This window comes from Pseudopipra pipra, chromosome 11 (genome assembly GCF_036250125.1).
Source record: "Pseudopipra pipra isolate bDixPip1 chromosome 11, bDixPip1.hap1, whole genome shotgun sequence".
Lineage (NCBI taxonomy): Eukaryota > Metazoa > Chordata > Aves > Passeriformes > Pipridae > Pseudopipra > Pseudopipra pipra.
The window spans coordinates 21572064-21592036 of NC_087559.1; the positions used below are offsets into that span (position 1 = coordinate 21572064).

The following is a 19973-nucleotide window of genomic DNA, read 5'->3' on the forward strand; positions in this document are numbered from 1 at the left end:
TTCCACACTGTCCCAGTTATATGATCAGCACCCTAAAAGCAATGCAGGCATGTCCTCACCTACCCAGTGACCCCTGTGTTTCCACTTTCAGGAGCAGCTGCCTGTCACCAAGATCAGCCAGGACAACACCTTCCATTGGGAGCTCTGTTCTACTCCTCACACTCAAACTACCTCCAAGATACTTTGTGGAAATACCCCCTCAAATAAAGTGCTTCCTCTCCATCCATCTGAAACATTAACTGAGGCTCTCTTGAGCTCTGAATTTGCACTTGCCTAACAACTCTAAATTCTTCACAGCATTAAAGAAGTGGGGGTTCACTCTGCTCAGTAAATTGGAGGTGGGGGGGAGAGGGGCTGCTTGTTTAAATCTTCGCAGTGAAAGCGTCTCCAGTTGGGTACCACAGTTTGTGTCTGCAGCAAACTCAGCCCAAGCCACAAACAAGCCCATGATGACAGAAGGGATTTCAAATAGAGGGTGACCATGCTGCAACAGGATTAGCTCAGGGCTAGGAAGATCTAGATTTAATTTCAACATCCATCTCAAATTCTCCCTGTAACCTTGACCAAGTGATTTAGTTTCACCGTGTCCGTTTCCTGTGTATGTACATGATAGATCATCTCCCAAATGTACAGTGAGGACAAACAGAAGATTGCTAAATACTCAGATAATATTTCAGGATTGAAGGTCATTCATAGACAGATACAACCTACCAGGTAAATATAAATCAATATTAAGTAGTCAAAGCGCTTGGGGAATTTTATTGCACTCTATTGCATTGCAGCAAAAATTCAGAGGTGTAAACTCAATTTCCATGTTTTACTGAATATAACCACACAGAGCTGAGGAGGACTACAGACTTTTTCCAGTGAATTCTTAAAAACATTGAACACTTTCTTTTGTTCTCATGGATTAGAAAAACCTCAAAACTGTTCAAGGGGCCTTTGGCCCAGTTTTTACCCTGCACACATTCTGGTCAATTCTCAGAACACTGACTTATCAAATGAAAGTCAATACAAAAGTGAGGTCCGAAGAACCCCCACCCCAGCTCTTCTCTCTGATCACATGAAGGAACTCCTACTTCTCTAGCTTACCTTCCACATACCATATTCTTTGCTCCTTGTACTAAAAATTACCCTTATTAGTTAAATTATATTTCCAGATCTCTTCAGATATAAAACTGAATTGTAGCTGCTTCCTCAGATTTCAACTAGGATTATTTAAAAAAAAAACAAACACACACACACAAACCACAAACAAAACCCAACACACTTCAGAACAGACACAACGTTTTTGTTTAGGGCATGTAGAACTTCTGTATGAGTTCAGCAACACCTAGGGCATCTCCTCAAATCCCTACACAGAGAATCATTTAGGTTGGAAAAAGCCTTTAAGATCACTGCTTCAGAAATGCCATAAACCCCTCCAATATTAGGGGGGGGGGGGTTCTTTCTAGCACCATCTTTATGCAACCTGTCTTCTACGAGCTCCTAGTAACAAGCGCTGATCTGAAGAGTTTGTTTTATCTATATGGGCACTATTTAAATTTGAAAACCACAATGCTGGCAGCCTTGCTTTCTGTAGGGATGCACTTCCAAGCTCGCTTTGCTGGTACACAAACACTGGCAATGGGGCCTCACCCTCTGCACATCCAGATTTGTTTCTTGCTTGCTCCACAAATCCCAGATCCCAGTGCAGTGCCTGTGTCTCTGCCCACTGTCTCACTCGTGTGGAGGAGCTGCCTCCAACCAACAACAACTGTTGCCCTTCCTGCCAACAAGGTCCCGTGCAGGACGAGGGGGGAACACAGGGATCAGGCTGCAGAGACAGCAGCAAACCAGGCCAACCCACCACACACAAAGGCATTGGCTCAGTGACATTAGTAGTAGCACAGTTTAAAAACCTCTGCTCCAAAAACACCAAACTCCTCCAGAAAAGATGAGGGCAACAGACCTATTAAACATCTTGAAATGAAAATCCCATGGAATGCAGAGAAACACCATTGCCCAGCCTGCTGGTGCTGTTATATTGCTCTACAGAACAGGAATTTGCAGTCTAAGGAACCCAGGCTGTTATTTACCAAGATCAATTATCCAAACACAACACGTTCAGTCCTGGCTGCACCAGTCTGCTTAAAGGCAGGAATGGTTAGAAGCCAGGAATCTTGATCTCAGCCATTTCTTTCAAAGGAATGTGGCACTTAATGCCCTGATCTAGTTGACAAGGTGGTGTTCAGGCAAAGTCTGGACTCGATGATCTCGGAGATCTTTTACAACGTTTATGATTCTGTGATTCTAAATGGGAAGCAAAGCACAACATAAAAGCTTTTAGAATTGTGCAGGTTCCAGCAGGAAGATCCAGACAGTGCTTAGCTGGAAATTTAAAACAAATTACGAGATGAGAAAGAAAATGCCTCTGCCCCTCACTTTTCCAGGGAGGCATCACATCCTATTTCCCAGCAGCTTCTTCTATTGTCGCTCTTTCACCTCTGTAAACAGAGTTCATACCAAAGGATGCTCCTGTTCTTTGTGTTCTGCAAAGGCAGGTATATCCCTTCAACACTGTTTCAAGTGTGTTTTGCTTGGGATGTTTTTATAACCTTTTTCTGTTGTCATCCTTCCTTTCCCGTTCTGGGTATCCTGCCTGTGTGCACACGTAGTGTCCAAGGCAATGGGATATCAACAAAGTAAATAGGATTTTTGCTCCTTGTTTGTTTTTTTCCTCTAATTAATCTGTGATTTCTGGTTTTACCAGTCCTGCTTGGTAAAAGACAGCAAATTCACGCTCTCACAAGAGAGGTGTGAGTGGTTGTTGCCAGGTGGCTGGCAAAAAACTGATAAGAGTCTGATTAGCCAAACCTTCTCACAGACCTGGGTATATTACAGAAGCAACAAAGAAAAAAAAGGGAAAAAAAACCAGTTTTCTGGTTCACAGTCCCCCTTTGATTAGGATTTGGGTTTTTGTTACTTTGATTGCATTTTGCTTCCCTTCCCTCTTCCAGAGAAAGCAAATACGGGGTTTTTCTTTTCTGCCTTGCTTACAGCACCCGATTCCTTAATTAACCACTCGGGGTGTGCAGAGAGGGTTTGAAAGATTTAAGGCCCCGCTCTGCTCTGACCTACCCCGCTAAACCTCCTGACGTCAGGTGAAATTAGGTCAGCATAAAAGTGTTAGTGAGGAGGAATAAAATCCTCTATCTCATTTCTCTCCTTGAAACAGCAGCCAAATCAGGGCATTATTTTCCATCTCCCATCCTGTATGGTTGCGGTAATTTGGATTTTCTTCTACTTAGCTGAGCAAGCGTGAGGGAGGAGGAGGAGGAGGAGGAGGAGGAAAAGGTACTAATCTCTTTAGAAAGCAGCACTTGACACCCAGTGTGTAGGTGATAATGACTTCGAGGGAACTGACACAATACCGAGCGTTTACAGGAGAGTGAAACTTTGCTGTAAGAGGAGCCAAGGTCCACTGAAGCGATTAATTCATGATTTTTCTTCTCTCACACCGTTAGAAAGCCACAATACGATTAACTCTAAAGCGATTCTACAGTTGTTCAAACATCCACAGTGAGAAATGACAGCAGTATCTCAGCCCACCTGGATGCCTGGAAAAGCAGCTACAGTCCGCCTTACTTAATTCTGCAGAAAGACTGAAAATGTCACCCATTACACTGAAATCAGACGGAAAGAGTGCACATTCTTCCACGCGGAAAGAAAAAAAACAAAAACAACCCAATTAAGAGTGGTAGAGCAGCAAATACACAGGAAGCAAATTTAAAATGAATCACAAGATGAACATCCCCCAGCTCCCCACACTAACTCTTTGACATAATTAAGCTAAAACTGTCCTTACAGAGGGAAAGAAAGATGCAATAGCTTTATTTACATATAAACAATTATTCAACTGTAAACATAACTCACACACATAGGAGTTAATGGAGAAAGCATCAACACAGCTATCGACTATACTTTAGCTCTCCTCTTCAGGTGCCAAGGAGCAATTATAGTCTCTGCCACCTTGGGAATTCTTAAATATTCCCCTCTTTATCTGGACTATCTGCCACTCCTATTTCAAATACATTACACTGTCTCAGGTCTGGGTTTGCTTTTTTTTTTTAGCCTGGACCCAGACATATTTGCACAAAGTGTGTCTGAGCAATAGTACAAAACTAAAAATTAACTAGGAACATGTAACTTTATAGAGTCAGCCATAAAATGCCCCTAATGGCACGGAGATACTGCCTGAACCATGGCCTCTTTGGAAATCCACAAATGTTTGCTGGAGAATTGTACATGTCTCGCCACAGCAAATCTCAGACCCCCGTGCAAGACTCTTTGCTAAAGCACAGCTTGTTTTGAGGCAGAATTTCCCTCTATTCCTGCAAATTTTCCTGTTCAGATCCCGCTTTTGCCCAAGACACCGGCCTCCATTCTCTACTCCCAACTTGCACCTCTAAGTTTTCATTGTACAACTGCGTTATTTGGCACATGAAGAATTAGGTTAAGTGGTAAATTATTACCTTATCTTTGCAAGATGAATTAGGCCTAGACACAAAGGTGCCGAAAGTAATTATCACATTAGATGAGGCAGGGCAAGGCTCCCAAAGTTAACCTCTGCACAGCTCTGGCAGGTGCAGCTGTGTGTCTGCTCGTGCTCTGAAGTATCTCTACACTCATATTTCTCATTCACAGGTGACAAATAAACCTCCTGATCCACACTTATGTCTCTGTGAGAGTCCCACTGCTCCGTTGGCCAAGAGGAGCCTCATGATAAAAAAAAAAGCTGCAGGAGTCTTTGGGTTGTTTCATTTTGCTGTTTGGATACAGGTTCTAAAGGTTCCATACAACACCATTTTATGATGCAAAGCACAAAGTATTTCAGTTTTGAAGTTAAGTATCTCTTTTAGCCCAAATGGAACACATCCAAGCAGATCCAAGAACTGCTTCCTGCCAGAGAGAGCTGTGTCCCATCCTCCTCCTCCTCCTCCTCGGATGCTCAGATCCCTGCTCCCCATGTGAGACCACTGGAGCTTGTTTTGACCTCAGGGAGAGACATTTCAGAGACTTGTATCTACAGAAATTTTATTTCAGTCTTCCTGAAGCTCCATTAAAAAAAAAGCTTCTGCTTTTTTTCCCCTTTCCTACCCATCTCACCACAGGGTTAAAGGCAGGAAAGAAGTGATAGGGAGAAGGAAATGGGATTCTTTTTCTACTTTGGTCAACAAATATTCCATCATGGATCTTAATTTCGACTACAGGCCATCATCACTGCTCAAGGAAAGCATGGTCATACCCATCAGCTCCAGGAATAAGCAAATCCAGAATGGAAGCCAACTGGTGCAATGGCTCAAATGCAAATGTGAGGTCACAGACACAGAAGTTTTGATTCTGCTTTCTGCATTAATGACTTCTCTTAAATTAAAAATAAAAAAGGATGAGAGGAATTGTGAAGAACTGAAGCTTCTCCTCTTAATGCAAATGTAAATGAAAGTGCATTAACCACAGAACATTCACTGGGTATTAATCCAAATGCTAAAATTACGTGTAATCTTATGGTGTGACTGCTGTCCCTGGAAAGAACGGAGCACATCTGCTACGTGAGTAGTTCTTTGAACAAAATCAGTTACACACCCTAGTTTTTAAAGTTCAGATGGGCAGCAAGAGAGGAATGAAACTCTTCTCCAAGTGCTTTTCCTTCAGAGTCAGCTTTAGGTGGTTGCTGCTACTTCCACCCTGGAGCTGTTGCCTCCCTGCAGCCTGAGCAGGACTCAGATCAGCTCAAAGGCGAGAGCCAGGGCAGGGCAGGACTGGCACCACGACTGCAAGAGAAGGTGAAACCAAAAGGCCAATTCCCATTTTTTCATCAGTCTCAACCCCACCAAACCTCACACACGTGCCAGTGCTCAGGGTAAATAATCCCCTTCCACAGGAAGGTAATTATGCCATCGATAATCATTCCTCACTGACCACAGAGTGTCTCTAATTTCAAGCTATTAAACTCAATTGCAATGTCCCAGTGGAGAACATCTATATGTGGTGCATATTTGCTGGGAAAAATCAGGCATAAATCACTTCTGCTCAGGAAACTACGTGGTGAGCACTGGTGCCAAAAAGTGAATTTTCTGTATCTCTCAGAAGTTTTAGCCTCTTTCTCTAGTTAGTTCTCAAGGCTGTTTACTAATATTTCCAACAATAGCAAATACAATATATTTTGGCATAGTCTCAACTATGAAGTTAATGTTTAATGAAGTTACACACTCCCAGTTGTTGATATGTTCCTTTCAGCACCTTTTGTACCATGTATTCATTACAACCATATGGATCCATTACAAAACCAAACAAATAAAACCAAACCAAACCAAACCAAACCAAACCAAACCATGTCAAGCTGCAAACTCCACAGCGATTTTCAACAGAGCTGTGAAATGGTTAAAAAGTCTCCCTAAATTCTGTTTCAAAAATCCCATTTTAAAATTGCTCCACGAATATCCGTGGAAGAGAAGCAGTTTCCCAAAAGCCATTTTGATTAAAAAAATCAAAGCAGTTAAAGTGTCACAGAGGCTCCTGGGAGGAGCCAGGAGGACTGGAGGTGATGTGGCTGCTTTTCTAAGAGCAGCTGCTAAATGACCTCCCCACAGCAGCCTCTTGGACTGGTCACAGCCAGAAGGTGACATTTGTATTTGTGCACCACAGACTGAGATTTGTGACACGTTTTGGGTGTATCTCACAGCCAAGGCACCATAATCTTCCTGGGAATTCTGCTTCATTGTGCCACTGAAGGAATAAGAGGCAAAGTATTCGCAGAGAGCGGGGAGAAAAACGGATGAGCTTTTAAAGCTTCTGCTGCGTTTGAGTTTGGGTCGTTCAGATCAAACTGCTTTAATGAATTAAAGAATATTACATATTCCATATACATATTGCAAAAGACTGAGTAGCAGCCTGCACAAATTCCCAAACACTGGAATTAATCTGTCATCTTGCAAGGTCACCATCAACAGGGAGCAGCTCTGGCAAAATGATAGGTGACGGAAAGGCAGAATGAGTAAATAAATCAAGGCTCAATATTGCTCTCTAGGAAATTGTATTTTAGTTTAGATGAAATTCTGCTATGTAAGATGTCTCTTCGGTAGGGAACAAGGTCAGGAATAACACTGCACTAACCAGTAGCAAGTAAAACATGGAGATTTGGCACAGTAGATGGAAAAAAAAAATTAAAGTGGTTTTTTTACATTACTCACATAAAATAATTAAACTATATAAATGTATCCTTATACTACATCCCTCTGAGTCTATATATTTTCCAATATGCATCTTCTATTCTAAATATATTTTCTTACCCTTCAGCCATCAGTTTAAATGAATATTCCTTTCCAGGTATAAAATTAAAATCAAAAGAAAAATGCAATTTCTACAGAGGCCCAACAGCCCTTCTGAAATATGCTGTGCTGACACGTGGATTTCAAAAACACATTAGGACACTTTTGACCTTTTGCACTTTCAAATCAGTTGCAGTAAAGATATAGATCATTTTGCAACAGGAGTTTGCATAAAGTATTAAGAATTGCCTGTGGGAGAATTTTCTTTTATTTCTGATATGAGTTAAAGGACTACTTTAGGAAAAGATAAAAATCACAAAATTGAAGTTTTAAAGATCTATTAGAAAGAGCTGTTAAATCTGAGATTGCAGAACTACTCAAAATCTATTAATTGTATTGTGGCCAATAACATTTGTCTATTAAAATTCACACAACAAGACAACTCTGGCACCAAACAATTTAGTCTAATTTACAACATGACCTTATAAGTCCATTTAACAAACAATTAGAGGTAGAAAATTAGCAGAATAATCCCAGGGAATATACTTAAGACATGGAAAGAACCACTGAGGTCTCATGGCAGAGCCCGTTTTCTTCGCATTAAGTTGTTTTGATTCTCTGTCCTCAATCTGATGGGGAATTAACAGGTGTGGTGTTTCTACAGTTTGAAGAAGACAAAGTTATTCCTTTCTCTGAGCACACTCCCTTTTGTTCACCTTTGAGTATTTTGTCAGAACACATATTTCCTACACCAAACATGTCCCAAATGGAAGGAGAGCTGTGAAAAGAACTAGAACATAGGAAGTACTGAAGGAAATACTTATGGCAGTATTTCTGCACAGACTTGGAATCCCATCTGCTCACAGAAAAAAAGAAGTGAATATTCATAGTTGACTGGTCAAACTATAACATCTCAGGACTTTTGCCTGGGTTAAGTTACAGCTGAAGACTGTAAATGAACAAGAAAAACAGCACTGGAGAGTAATTAAACAAGCCCCTTAAAACTGCATTATTCACAGCTTAAGTGAAAACTATTATTAAAATTGTTGTTTTATACTATTTTATACAATTGTATTTTATACGTGACTTCCTCCTGCATTGAGAAATTTGGATTATTTCTCAATAATCAATGAGGAACCAAGTAAAAGAAGTTTCATTAAGTTCATTCACTGCACATTCAAAGCTGCAATAAACTTTTTTCAATGCACTACTTTCTTTTGATTATAAATGAGCAAAAGTGCTTTGTCATTGGAGGATTTTGTTTCAGTACTTTACAAACAGTTGTCATAAATATAATCAGAGTATTTTTTTGCTCATAACACTGAATTTTACACAGTACAGAACAGACTAACTGCAACTTCAAGCCAGTAGCCACAGCAATAAAAATAACTTGACTGTTAGCCAATGCAAAATATTAGTGTTTTTTTTAAAGTCACATTTTAGAAACATTTAACTTCTCTCATTGGGAAGGAACTTCTCAGATTCTGTTTTACCCAGAAAGCTCACCCCATCCAGCCCTCCCACACTAATGAAAGACCTGTCCTCTCCCTTCCTTCTCCATCCTTCCCAACTAGTAAAAAAACAACACCCAAACCATTTCTGAGAGCAGTTCCTTCTGCTTAACGTGTGAGAACATATGCAGAGCTTATCTTTTGCCTTGCTGCAGCTTTACTTTTATTTTAGCTGCTCTGGATGATTTTATCTTCAGGCACCACAAACATCTGTGGCTGGAAGCCAAGTGTGACTCTGGATCCTGCCCACAGGATTTCCTCCATTTCCCAGTTAACCCACCGGTCCCCACTCCTGGGATCCTTCCATGGTTTTTTCCCCCTACTGCATTTTTAAAGTATGTTCTTTCCAAATAAATCCCGATTACAGACTCCTGATGGAGTTTCATGGATTTTCATTTAAATAGCCGGGTGGAGGAGGGATATAAACCACCTTTTTCCCACCCATTTCGTGTGAAGCTGCATCTCAGATGATGCCAGGCCCCCAAAATAGCTGCTCAAAATGAATCATTCATGCAAGTTTCCAACTTCTTTTTCTTCTTCTTCTTCAACAAGGATTGAACCACCATGGCAAGACTTTTTAAAATGTCATACAATCAAAAAGAGGTTTTTGTCAACACAACAAGTGTTTCATAGGCAAAGTAAGGGAAAAAATCTAAATTACCCATTTTTTTTAATTTATAGTATGAAAATTAGCTATGTTTTACTCAAATTTGACTACAGAACTTACAAAAGCCCTGTCACACCCAATTTATGGGGGAAAAAAACTAACACCTTCACAAGGATCAAGGCTTCTGTAGCAAAGTCAGAGGATTAAACTGAGGCTCCAGATGGGAAATAACTGAAGCTTTTCACAAGTTTAAATCTTGCTGTATCTTGGGGCTGGTGATGGACTGTAACAATGTGGGCATGGACAGGCACACTAACTTCAGGTGTGCTCATACACATGCATTTGCAAAAACATCCAGTGCTTTAAAGCTCTTTTTATGTTCTAAATATGCAAAATTCTTGTGCTGATTTGGGGGATTTCAATTGCTGCCATTTTTCTTTCAAATGCAGATTGCAACAAAATTAATTTTTCAGGTTTGCAGGGCGACCCTTTCTTCTCTTTTCTCACTTCCTTTCATTTTTCTCCTACCTGGTGTATATTTTATCACAATTAATTCAAACTCCATGAAGACAAGACGGAAAATTCTCTGATCCTTAATGATTTCATGCTTAACTATTGTGACCTCCTCCTTTAGCCTCTGCAAATCCAATTTGCTGTTCTTTAATTCTGCTCTGAAATACCAAGACAACTGAGCAGGCTCTTTACTTCGATACATCAGGTAGGTTTTTCCCTTCTTTTGCTTTCTTTGGAAAGGAAACCCACTAAAATGCAAAATCCACCACCAACCTCTGTCAAGCCTCGCATCAAAATTCTGTGGCTCCCTGAATCATCCTTACAAATGACCCACTTCTAGTTGCTATAAACTCTGGTTTAGATGTGATATCTGATCCAGAAAGTCCCTCTTGAGCTGGATACAGAAATAACAAGTTACCTTGTTACTGTTTGCCTTTCCTAATTTTCAAGGATGCTGCTTCATGGGATTTGAGGGGGGAAAAAAAGAGCTTATGTGTGGTTTCTCAGGCAACACTGACAGACATTCCCAGCGGTGAACCACCTACTGCAGCAGGACTGGGGGCTCTGGGGACCTGTGGGATGATGGGGAAAGGAAGGAAGAATTCCTTAGCAGTGAGTTTTGGGGGGAGGTGGAAAGAAACACTCAAACTTCCCCCCGACAAGCCCCACAAACAAAACCCCAAAGCAACCAAACAAAACCAACAACAAAAGACCATCAGCCCCAGCTCCTGAGGGGAGAGTGGCAGCCCAGAAGCTGATAAAAGTACCTGGGAGAAGTGGGCACAGGGGAACCAAACAAGGTCATCCTTACAGTTTTTCCAGTAGATTTTTTCAGTACTTGGACTGTTTCATAAACAGGCTTAAAGTGCCCAATCCAAGTAATTTTCCAAAGACTAGTATGGACTAGTATGGACTCACTCCCTCCAAGCTATAATTTGTATCCTAGGGAAAGGTAAGGTTCGAAAGAGCAAAGATATAAGCAATAAAGACTACAGAAACTTATTATTTGCCCTCTTTTTCTCCTCAGTGTTGCTCCTCATCAGCCCTTTTCCCAGCCAACATCAGATGGATTCCTGCATCCCAGACAGCAGCAGCTTTACACACGGTGCCACTTCATCTCTGCTACTCAGCCCCCAGCAGCTGCTCCACCACAGCTCAGCACAAAGAAACAAAACCACTTCTTCTCTCTCCTCCTACAGTGTTTAAGCTGAACATCTGCACTTGCCAAGTCCCCTTTTTGATGCTGGAAATTCAGTGTAATTTACATTTGCCTTCATACACACACATGCTGCTTTTTATCACATTCTAACAAATCCGTAGTTTTTATCCTCCTTCCAGATGATGTTGATGGAGAGAAGAAACTCTGTACTGCAGATGAGGAGCTGGACAGCTGTTCCTGAGATAAAAAGTTTGGGTTTTTTAAACTGAGTACAGAAAAGTCCGTTTAATGGACTATAGCAATGTAATGTTTGCATTTATAAAGACAGTAGTTGGTATAATTTATGTTCCCTTTTGTTTGGGTCTGGGCAGGAGGATTCACAGCACATCATTCCACGAAGATTTAACAGTGACTGATAAACCTCTGCTTACATTCTCATTTTTCAAGAGATCCTTGAAAATATAATCCCTGAAACAGGGATGTAAAGTTGCTGCAAATACGATTAAGAATATTCACTAAATTCAGACTAAAAAAGTCTGAATTTCTACTATGAATCTCTACTACATTCCAACCCAGTTTGGGTAAGTCACTCTGAACTGAGCCTTGGCATTTCCAGTGCTCTTTCACTTTAAAGGAAAGAGGGAAAAACCCACCAACAAAAATCCAAAATCAGCCCTACAAAACCCAGTCTTCCACCAGACTCTCTTGCACTGAATTTAATCCCAGTTCAGCTGAGTACTGGTACCAGGAACTGGCACTAAGTGATCTGGGACAATATAACCTAGAAACAGCAATTTTCATATCTATCAGATAATTGAGTTTTGCAGGACAAGTGATGATATGTAAAAATTCCATAGCAGCTAATCAAAGACAAAACTTGAGGAAGCAGCAAAAAGCTTATAATGAAGAAATATATTCCACCACAGGTGGCAGGAAATTGTAGCTACTGATAACAAGTGCTATGGGGCTCTGGCAAAGAAAGAAAATTAGCATAAGCATGAAGGCAAAGTAGTGATAGCACCAAGAAAAAAAGCCTCAGAGCACTCTCCAGAAATCTATCATGAGAATCAAGCGAAAAGTAGTAAGTAATAAATTTGCATTTTCTGTAAGACCTCACATTTAAACATATTCTTAAATATTTTGTGAGTTTGAGTATCTGGCTGCAGGCCGTGTGTTGCTTACATATACAAAAAGCAAAGCATCACTTCACTGAGTGCTGAAGCACCAACATCTGCAGAGAGAGATTACTGAGAAATCTGAAATAAGATTTAAAAACAAGTCGCTCGGTCCATCCAAATAGACAAGAAGAAGCCAAAAAATTCGAAACCTCTATCTTGGAATACTAAAGAGACAGGTAAGGAACAAAGACAGCAGGAGGCTGGAGTCAGGGCCAAGCCTGAGGCACAGGTTGGCCACGATGACCAAGGCAGGGTGAGGAGGGAGGTCACAAACTCCTCTCGAGCTTCCTTCGCTGTTCTGGACGATTCTCCAGCTCAGGGAAAGATGTGTGGGAAGTTCAATGGATTACACAATCCTGCAAAAGCTGGGAAGTATCAAATACCCATGCAATACAGGTATTAATATCACTGGCTTAGATGAACTCCCTGGGGGGGAAATGAATTGCAACAGGGAATGATTGGATCACCAAACTGAAAGCAAACAGAGAATTTACCTACTTTGTGTAAGAGTGCACAATTCCTGAAGGCGAGGGGAATTCTGACAGCCATGGACAACAGCAGGCAAAACACAGACTTAAAATTTACAGCTGCTAAGCAAGAGCATAATAGACATTCTAATAATAACTAGGTAAAAAAAAGGACTAATATTTTGTCTAAATTGAGCTAAGCCTGATCTCGGCAAGGAGCTGCACTTGCAGGGCAAATGGAAAAAGAGAGGCAAGAACACCAAAGTAAATGAGAGACTTTCTGGCATCCAGGAAAACAGTAAAACAATGTCAGCTGGAAAATAAATCCCCAATCCAGTCTCTGCTGGATATATTCATTTCTGTTTCTCCTTGGAAAAGGGAAATTTAACACGGGAATGGAGGAGAAAAGTGGGGGAATCAGCAAAGCAGGTTCAGGTGGGGTCATGAAAGGAAACCTTCACTTTTTCGTGGGATCATAGGACTCAAACTTATGCAAAAAGCAAATGCTTCTCTCTGCCTTTAAGGGTGAATTTGTACAATGTAGTGTGTGATATGCCAAGCAAGATTTGGGACATATCCTTAGAAATACAGCGAATTAAGACAAATGTTAACACACTCCTTTGTGAGACTTAGTTTATAGCATTTAGACTTATATATTAGCATTTGAATTGCACTCAGCCCTCTGCGTATCACATTAAGAAAATTCACATTTTATATGCTCTGCATTAGGAGAAACCAAGAGAAAAGCCTTAGTCTGGGCTCTAGGAAGAGCCAGAAGCCAGTACAAATCCAGCAACATGTCTATAAAATCCTGCCAAGAGAAACCCTAAAGCAGCAAGGAACAGACATGTATTTCACTTCGTGGACAGTGGCTGGTCATTGATTACAAGAGATTTATTGGTATTATCAAGGATTGTTTCAAAGTCAAGAGGAACTGGTCAATCTCAAAGCAGATATTTTGCTGGCAGTGCAGCAAATCCACTGTATGAACAGGAAAGGCAAAATCAAAATTATCTCCAACACGCAAAACTAAAATATATTATATAAAAAATAATAACTTTAATATTACAACAATATTTTCATTATTACTAGGAAGGTCTTATCTTTTTAATTATATTCAACATTTCCAAAACATTTTTAGATCAGAAAAGGGCATCAAAAGTAAGAAAGAAAGAAATAATTACACCAATAACCAGCATTTACTGAAGTCTCACCTGACATTTGCTGTCCCTAACCATTTCACACCAAGACAGATAAGAAATCTTTAAATCCCAGGGTAACAGCCAATAATAAGAAAATAAACTAACATTATATGTTAACTTCATGTTTAATGTGTTCAAATCCAACGGATGGTTTGAACAGCACACACAACACAGAACTCTGCAGGAACACATTTCTTTTTTTCTGCTTCAAAATAATAATAAAAAAAAAATCCTAATTTTATTCCATTAAGATCCATTAACTCTTTTGGCTTTTGTGTTTCCATATGGTATTTTAATATATTGCTGGAGAGAGTCATTATACTGGGGTGGTCAGTCAATAGAACACGGGCAGAGAGGGTTGCACAGACATGCTGGATAACCTCATAGAGCCACAGGTCCCATCATCTCTAAAACAGAGAGAACAATTCATACTTTTTCTAATGCTGATGAGAAACCCTAGGCAAGAACTACTGTCTTACTGTTACTCTCTCACTGAATATAGTTATGTTGTAATATCACCCTTTCTGACCTATTAAAATTACGTAGAGCTGAAATTAAGCAGCAATTGTATGATTATAAAATGTCACTAACTTCAGATAGTAGGAAAAGATTATTTAATTAAAGGAAGTTTGCTCTTCAAAGGAGCACGAGTTCAGATATATTCACAGATATATTTAATTCAGTTGTGCAAAACGATCGTGCAGGTAATTGAAGTTACAAATCTCCCCTGCTTCTGCACAACTCTGAATGAGTATCATCACATTCACATCTAACAAGTGACGTGCTCCTCTTCCCCTTCAAAACACAGGGGACAATCCCAGGAAAAATAAGGCAGAAATAGATGAATGGGACTGTCCTACCTCACAGCTCTAAACCCAACTTTGCTGACATAGATGCCATGGTTTGGGGATGAGCTGGTGCATAATTTGTGCCGAGAATTGCAATCGAGTGAGAGTCATAATCCCACGCTCTGCTGTTACAGCTGCTTCCCTCCAATGTAGGTGGGAGAAGTGGCAAAAGCACTTTGCCAAAGGTTATTGTAACTATTGGAAAAGCCAAAAGTTTCAGTGGCTTCCCAGTGCCCTGCCTTCACAGGGCAGAAGTGAAATGCGGGTGGAGCCGCACGTGGTGCTGGAGATATAAAACCATTTCTTCAGCTTCTCCAATCTCAGTCCCAGCTGACATTTCAGTTCTGAGCACAGAAATAACAGCACAGCCCAAAGTATCTCCCTTAATAACTCTGATAAATCACAGGGATGACAAAACAAAACCGGGAAGGATTTCATATGGGAATATCTTTAGGAGAGGACAACAGCAGCAGCTACCTCGGGGAAGAAATATTCCTTATGCACTCCAGGCCTCACCAGACACATTCCCACAGCCAAAGCAGTGTTACCTCCTGGTTCCTGACATCTAAAGCTGGTGTTAAGGTCTAACCAGAACAGGTACCTTGTGTTCATCAGTGGGAACAAGCAACATCTTACATACATGGAATCTCGGTTCAGGTTGGGAGGCAAGTTAAATAATGAAATCCAGGGAGTCAGCCCATTATATCCTTCTGGAAGAGGATGTGAGAGGCTGAAGGCAGAGGGGGCTTTAGGAAGGGTTGTTTTGGGGGGAGTTACAATTTTTTTATTTTTACAAGTGTGCTAAACTGTACCTGGTACCTTGCCTTCTACAACAGGAATTAAAACTATTGTGGATTATACTCAGAAATAGAGAAAATTACAGTATTTCAAACTCCACTTATTTCTCTGCAAAAAAAAAAAAAAAAATAAAGTACAAAACCTCGAGGAGGCTTTTGTTTTTTTAATAGCTGAATGACTAAGAAAGTTGCCTCTCTAGTAAGTCTATCTTAGCTTTTCAGTCTCTCACACGCATTTGAGTGTCTGACAAATAGATTATAGACTACTTGTTTTAAGAGTTTTTGAATAAAACGAAGCTTGAATCACTAATACTTCGAAAGACAAGCACAATATTTGGTCTGCACAGCTTGTAGCACCTATTAAAAACCTTCATTAAAGCAACTGCTGCAGTCCCAGGCTGTCAGTAAGAAGTGATGCTGAACACCCTGCAGTGGTTGGATGTTACAGTTGCCCACACACAGTCATCATGACCATCTTTTCATTCTGCTCTCTGCTGAAAAAAACACGGGCACTGAGCAGAACATTTTGATCTAAGTCAGATTAGTTTCAGCTAAAAGAGCCTAGCAAATATTTATGTATAGGTGAGAACTGTAGGTCCACTTATCACCCTGGTGGAAATCCATCTGGAAATTATTAGTGACGAAGGAGGGCAAACCCTCCAGTAATTTCTATCCACATAAATGGTAGATAATATTTTCAATACGTGAAAGCTGTGCAAGTGCCCTCTTTGTAAAACATCATTAATTTTATAAACATCATAACAACTTCATAAGTTATTTCATGTTTTTAACACACAGTATCAAAGCAAATAAATAATCTAAAACCAGCTTGTGGGGTCTCCACAGTAGCTACACAGACCTTACAGCTCTATTCTGTGGAAAACTTTCTTAAGTACTCATGGAAAACTAGTAAAGCCTTTTTATCTCTATGATTCATTTCTTTGTGCTTTTCATATCAAGATTTAAGTCTGTTTCCACACATATCATAGGAGAGGAAGTGTTCTATCAACAGACACCCAGAGCAACAGGGTACTCTTGCTATGTTTTTGTTTCCAACGTTTACTTGTTAAAAAAAGAATAAGTGTGATTCTCTTTCCTAATAACAAGCTAATTAATCTCATTACCATACCGGGAATATATTTGTTGTTCCCATAAAGCAAATTTGCCAGACATCTCTTTGCAATCATAAAAATCAAAAGTAAGCTTATATTTCACTGTAAAAACTCTATTTACAACTAAATACTTATTCATTTTTCTTTATTGGTTCTACTCTTTCATAACCCCAAAACTTACTTTAGTAGGTAGTGTTATTTCCTCTTTTTCTATAATAGTTTGAATATTATTCCTAATTTTCACTTCTTGGTGAATGAACCTTCAGTGACAAGAGAGGCAACAAATGAAAACACAGATTTTACGTGCACTGTATCACCACTTACAAGTCACTACAATCATTTGCTATTCAACAGAAAATTCAGAATAAATACCTAAATAAGTTGTTCCTTTCACTTACAAAATGATAGAATTTTCAGACATTCAGAGCAAATCTGGCAATGCCATTTTAACATGGTTGTGCAGTTCAGCCAATCCAACCTGCCTGGCTTCCAGTGCAGGTAGAGCTAAAGAAAAGCCAAAGGGAACCTGGTGCTGCCCCACACCTGAAGTGGAACCTCATGTCAGTTTATGGCTACCAAAATTCAATCTTTAAAACTCCCACCACATATTTACAGACACAAAAGAGTCTCCTCACTGTTAGGGCAGAACATTTTCACACAACTGGAAAAGGCAAAGATGAGATCATGCCACAGACAGCATCATGATGTACCTGTCAGCACTCCACCTGGATCTAATGATTTTATGAAGTTTTATCTTATAACATGTAGTTCATGATATATATCAAACAACAGTTAAGCCATGTAATATTACTGCTGGAACTTTCATTTATGTATCCTCACTCTTGCTCTCATAGCACTGTGCAGTTCTGTTCTGCAAGTAAAAATTGAAGGTTTGTCTTATGAGGAGCAAATTTACAATTGTGGGAAAACACTTCCTAAATCAAGTACAGAGGAAGCATTATGTAGTCCAAAATCTCAGGGTCTGGGAGGTGGGGGACAATCTAGAGTTCTGCAAGAGCTGTTTGTAGAGGTGCCATTGAGTGGCACTGCCATCTCCTCTTGCACCTGCTTGCCAGCCTCTGCCCTTACATAATCCACCACCAATGGAGTCCAAAATATACATTTGTCACATTCACTGATCCCACACTTCATTCAACACAGCGTAAAGAGAGAGCAGATTGATCTTTCTAACTGAGGGAAGCTCTCTGTAAATGATATGAAACCATGAGTAACATCGCTACGTGAAAGAAATCCCAACAGCAAAGTGAATAAGGCACTTCTATTTCCTTGCCTGGTGTCACTAAGCCACAAATTAAGTGTATTTACCAACAAGAGTTGAATTCCTTGGGAATTCTCTCGAATTTCTATTGAGACAAAACAACAGATTTTTAATTTGGGGGAGAAAAAAGATAAAAACAACTTACAGTGCTGTCGTCTTGTGAGAACGAATGAGCGCTTCATAAACAGGGTTCCAAGTCACATAACCAGCTGGGGCTTTTCGTGTTGGTTAATCAATCTTGATTTCTAAACTGGAAGAAAGAAAGAAGATAATTAGACTTGACAAACCCCAGAGAATTAAGCAAATTAATAGAACAAACAAGGATTGATCTGAAGGATGCCCCACAGGAGAAACGGATCCAAGAGAGAACATCCAGTGTCATAAATAGTTATGGACATTTTTGCAGTAAAATAATGTGATTAAAAAGTTCTAACTCTGTGGCTAAAGATGTGAATTACAAGTTGGAAACCATGGGCTTCAGTCCCAACAATTTCTCGTTCTCATCCATTTATCAGAGCTGTAGCCCCTCTGGCCTCTCATTTATGTAAATAAATGGTACTTTTTATGCACACAGTCCTTTGGAGACTTACAACTGGTCATAATTCCCATCATCTTTAAAAATAGCTAGAAGAACATAACTCTAAACCTTCAGGACTTCAAGCTGCTCCAGAACAGCTCCTCAGCATTAGTAATATTCAGTACTAACAGGACAAACACAGAACACGAAGCAGGAGAGGGAGGTGGAAACTGGGAAGGAGAAGTCTGAGGCCGAAAACAGCCAAGAAGGAGAAGGCAGCAGGAACCAAAATGGGAAGTGGTCATCATGGTGGCTTCAGTAAGTGCTCCTCTGCCTCATTTCAGAGAGGGCAGAGGGAGAGCAGTGCAGCTGGCCAGGGTTGTGTGGGTCTGTGTGTGTTCTGTCTGTGCAAGAGGGAAAGGCAGAGAGAGGGAGGGTGGGAGAGGGCGGAGATTCCCCTGGTTTTCCTTGCATGCCATAAAAACTTGCAAGGGAATAATTGAGAGGTCTTAAGGTCACCATACTGATGCCACCATGAATAAATGCCACTCTGACTGGTTTCATAAGAGATGCTGGAGTGGGTGTACTGAAATGACAGGCAGCAGTGCTGCAAGGAAGAGTCCTCCTTGGGCTGGGTGCAAGTGTTCCATGTGGGAACACACCAACACTATACCATAGGGAGAAATAAAAGGAAATAAATTCTTCATGTTTTTGTTTTAAAGGGGAACCACTGTGCTCCAGTACAATGCCATTTTTGACCCAAGTGGCAGAAATCTATTCAGTTACTCTTGTGTCAAACAACAGCATATGGCAGAGCCGGAGGGGACACTCTGGGTAAAGAAAACACCCACTTCTGACTCGTGAGTTCCTGCTAAGGATCAATTCATCACACCCCTCAGTAAATCATCTTTGGATTCAGCTTGCAAAAACTGGATTGTTTAATGCCCTTTGAACACTATGTGAAAACAGCTTTTATTATAGATGAGGATTTCCCTGCAGACACCAGTAAGACCACATCTGCTTCATCTCAGATTAACATAAAGGAGTGAGCTTCCCCATGCTCCTGCCACTAAAGTTTCAGCAATGACAGGTTTTGCACGTCATGGACTTGATTCAGTCTCCACCTTGTGCCCAAATGAAAGTTTAAACATCTAAGTTCCATATTGCTTGGATTTACAGCACTTGTTTTAGGAATAACAGCATCCCTTAAATATTCTTACCATAACTTAGGTCAATTGAGTTTGCCTAATTTTATCAGGGAATTTTAGGACACGGACGTCATTCCTTTGTAAACTACATTTCAAATATATTTTGAAGATTAACGTGCCACAATGCAGTGTTCCAGGACCACACAATATCTCTAGACTCTCCTCCCTCATGTCTGTAGAAATCAGTGGCAGCAGAGAGATGAAGGGATTGAGAGCAGCCAAGGGATTGAGAGCAGCCCTGGGGAGAAGGACTTAGAGGTGCTGG

The 19973-nt window shown here is 40.4% G+C and overlaps 1 protein-coding gene across 8 annotated transcripts in view; it reads right to left on the minus strand.

Moving 5' to 3' along the window:
• The window catches only part of ATP2B2 (ATPase plasma membrane Ca2+ transporting 2), a 408955-nt gene that overhangs the window by 250741 nt on the left and 138241 nt on the right, over nucleotides 1–19973 (minus strand). For all 8 annotated transcript variants that reach the window (XM_064668162.1, XM_064668150.1, XM_064668159.1 and 5 more), the window contains exon 3: nucleotides 18129–18233. The gene's annotated coding sequence lies outside the window, so the exon portion shown is untranslated. The remainder of the gene's footprint in view (nucleotides 1–18128; nucleotides 18234–19973) is intronic.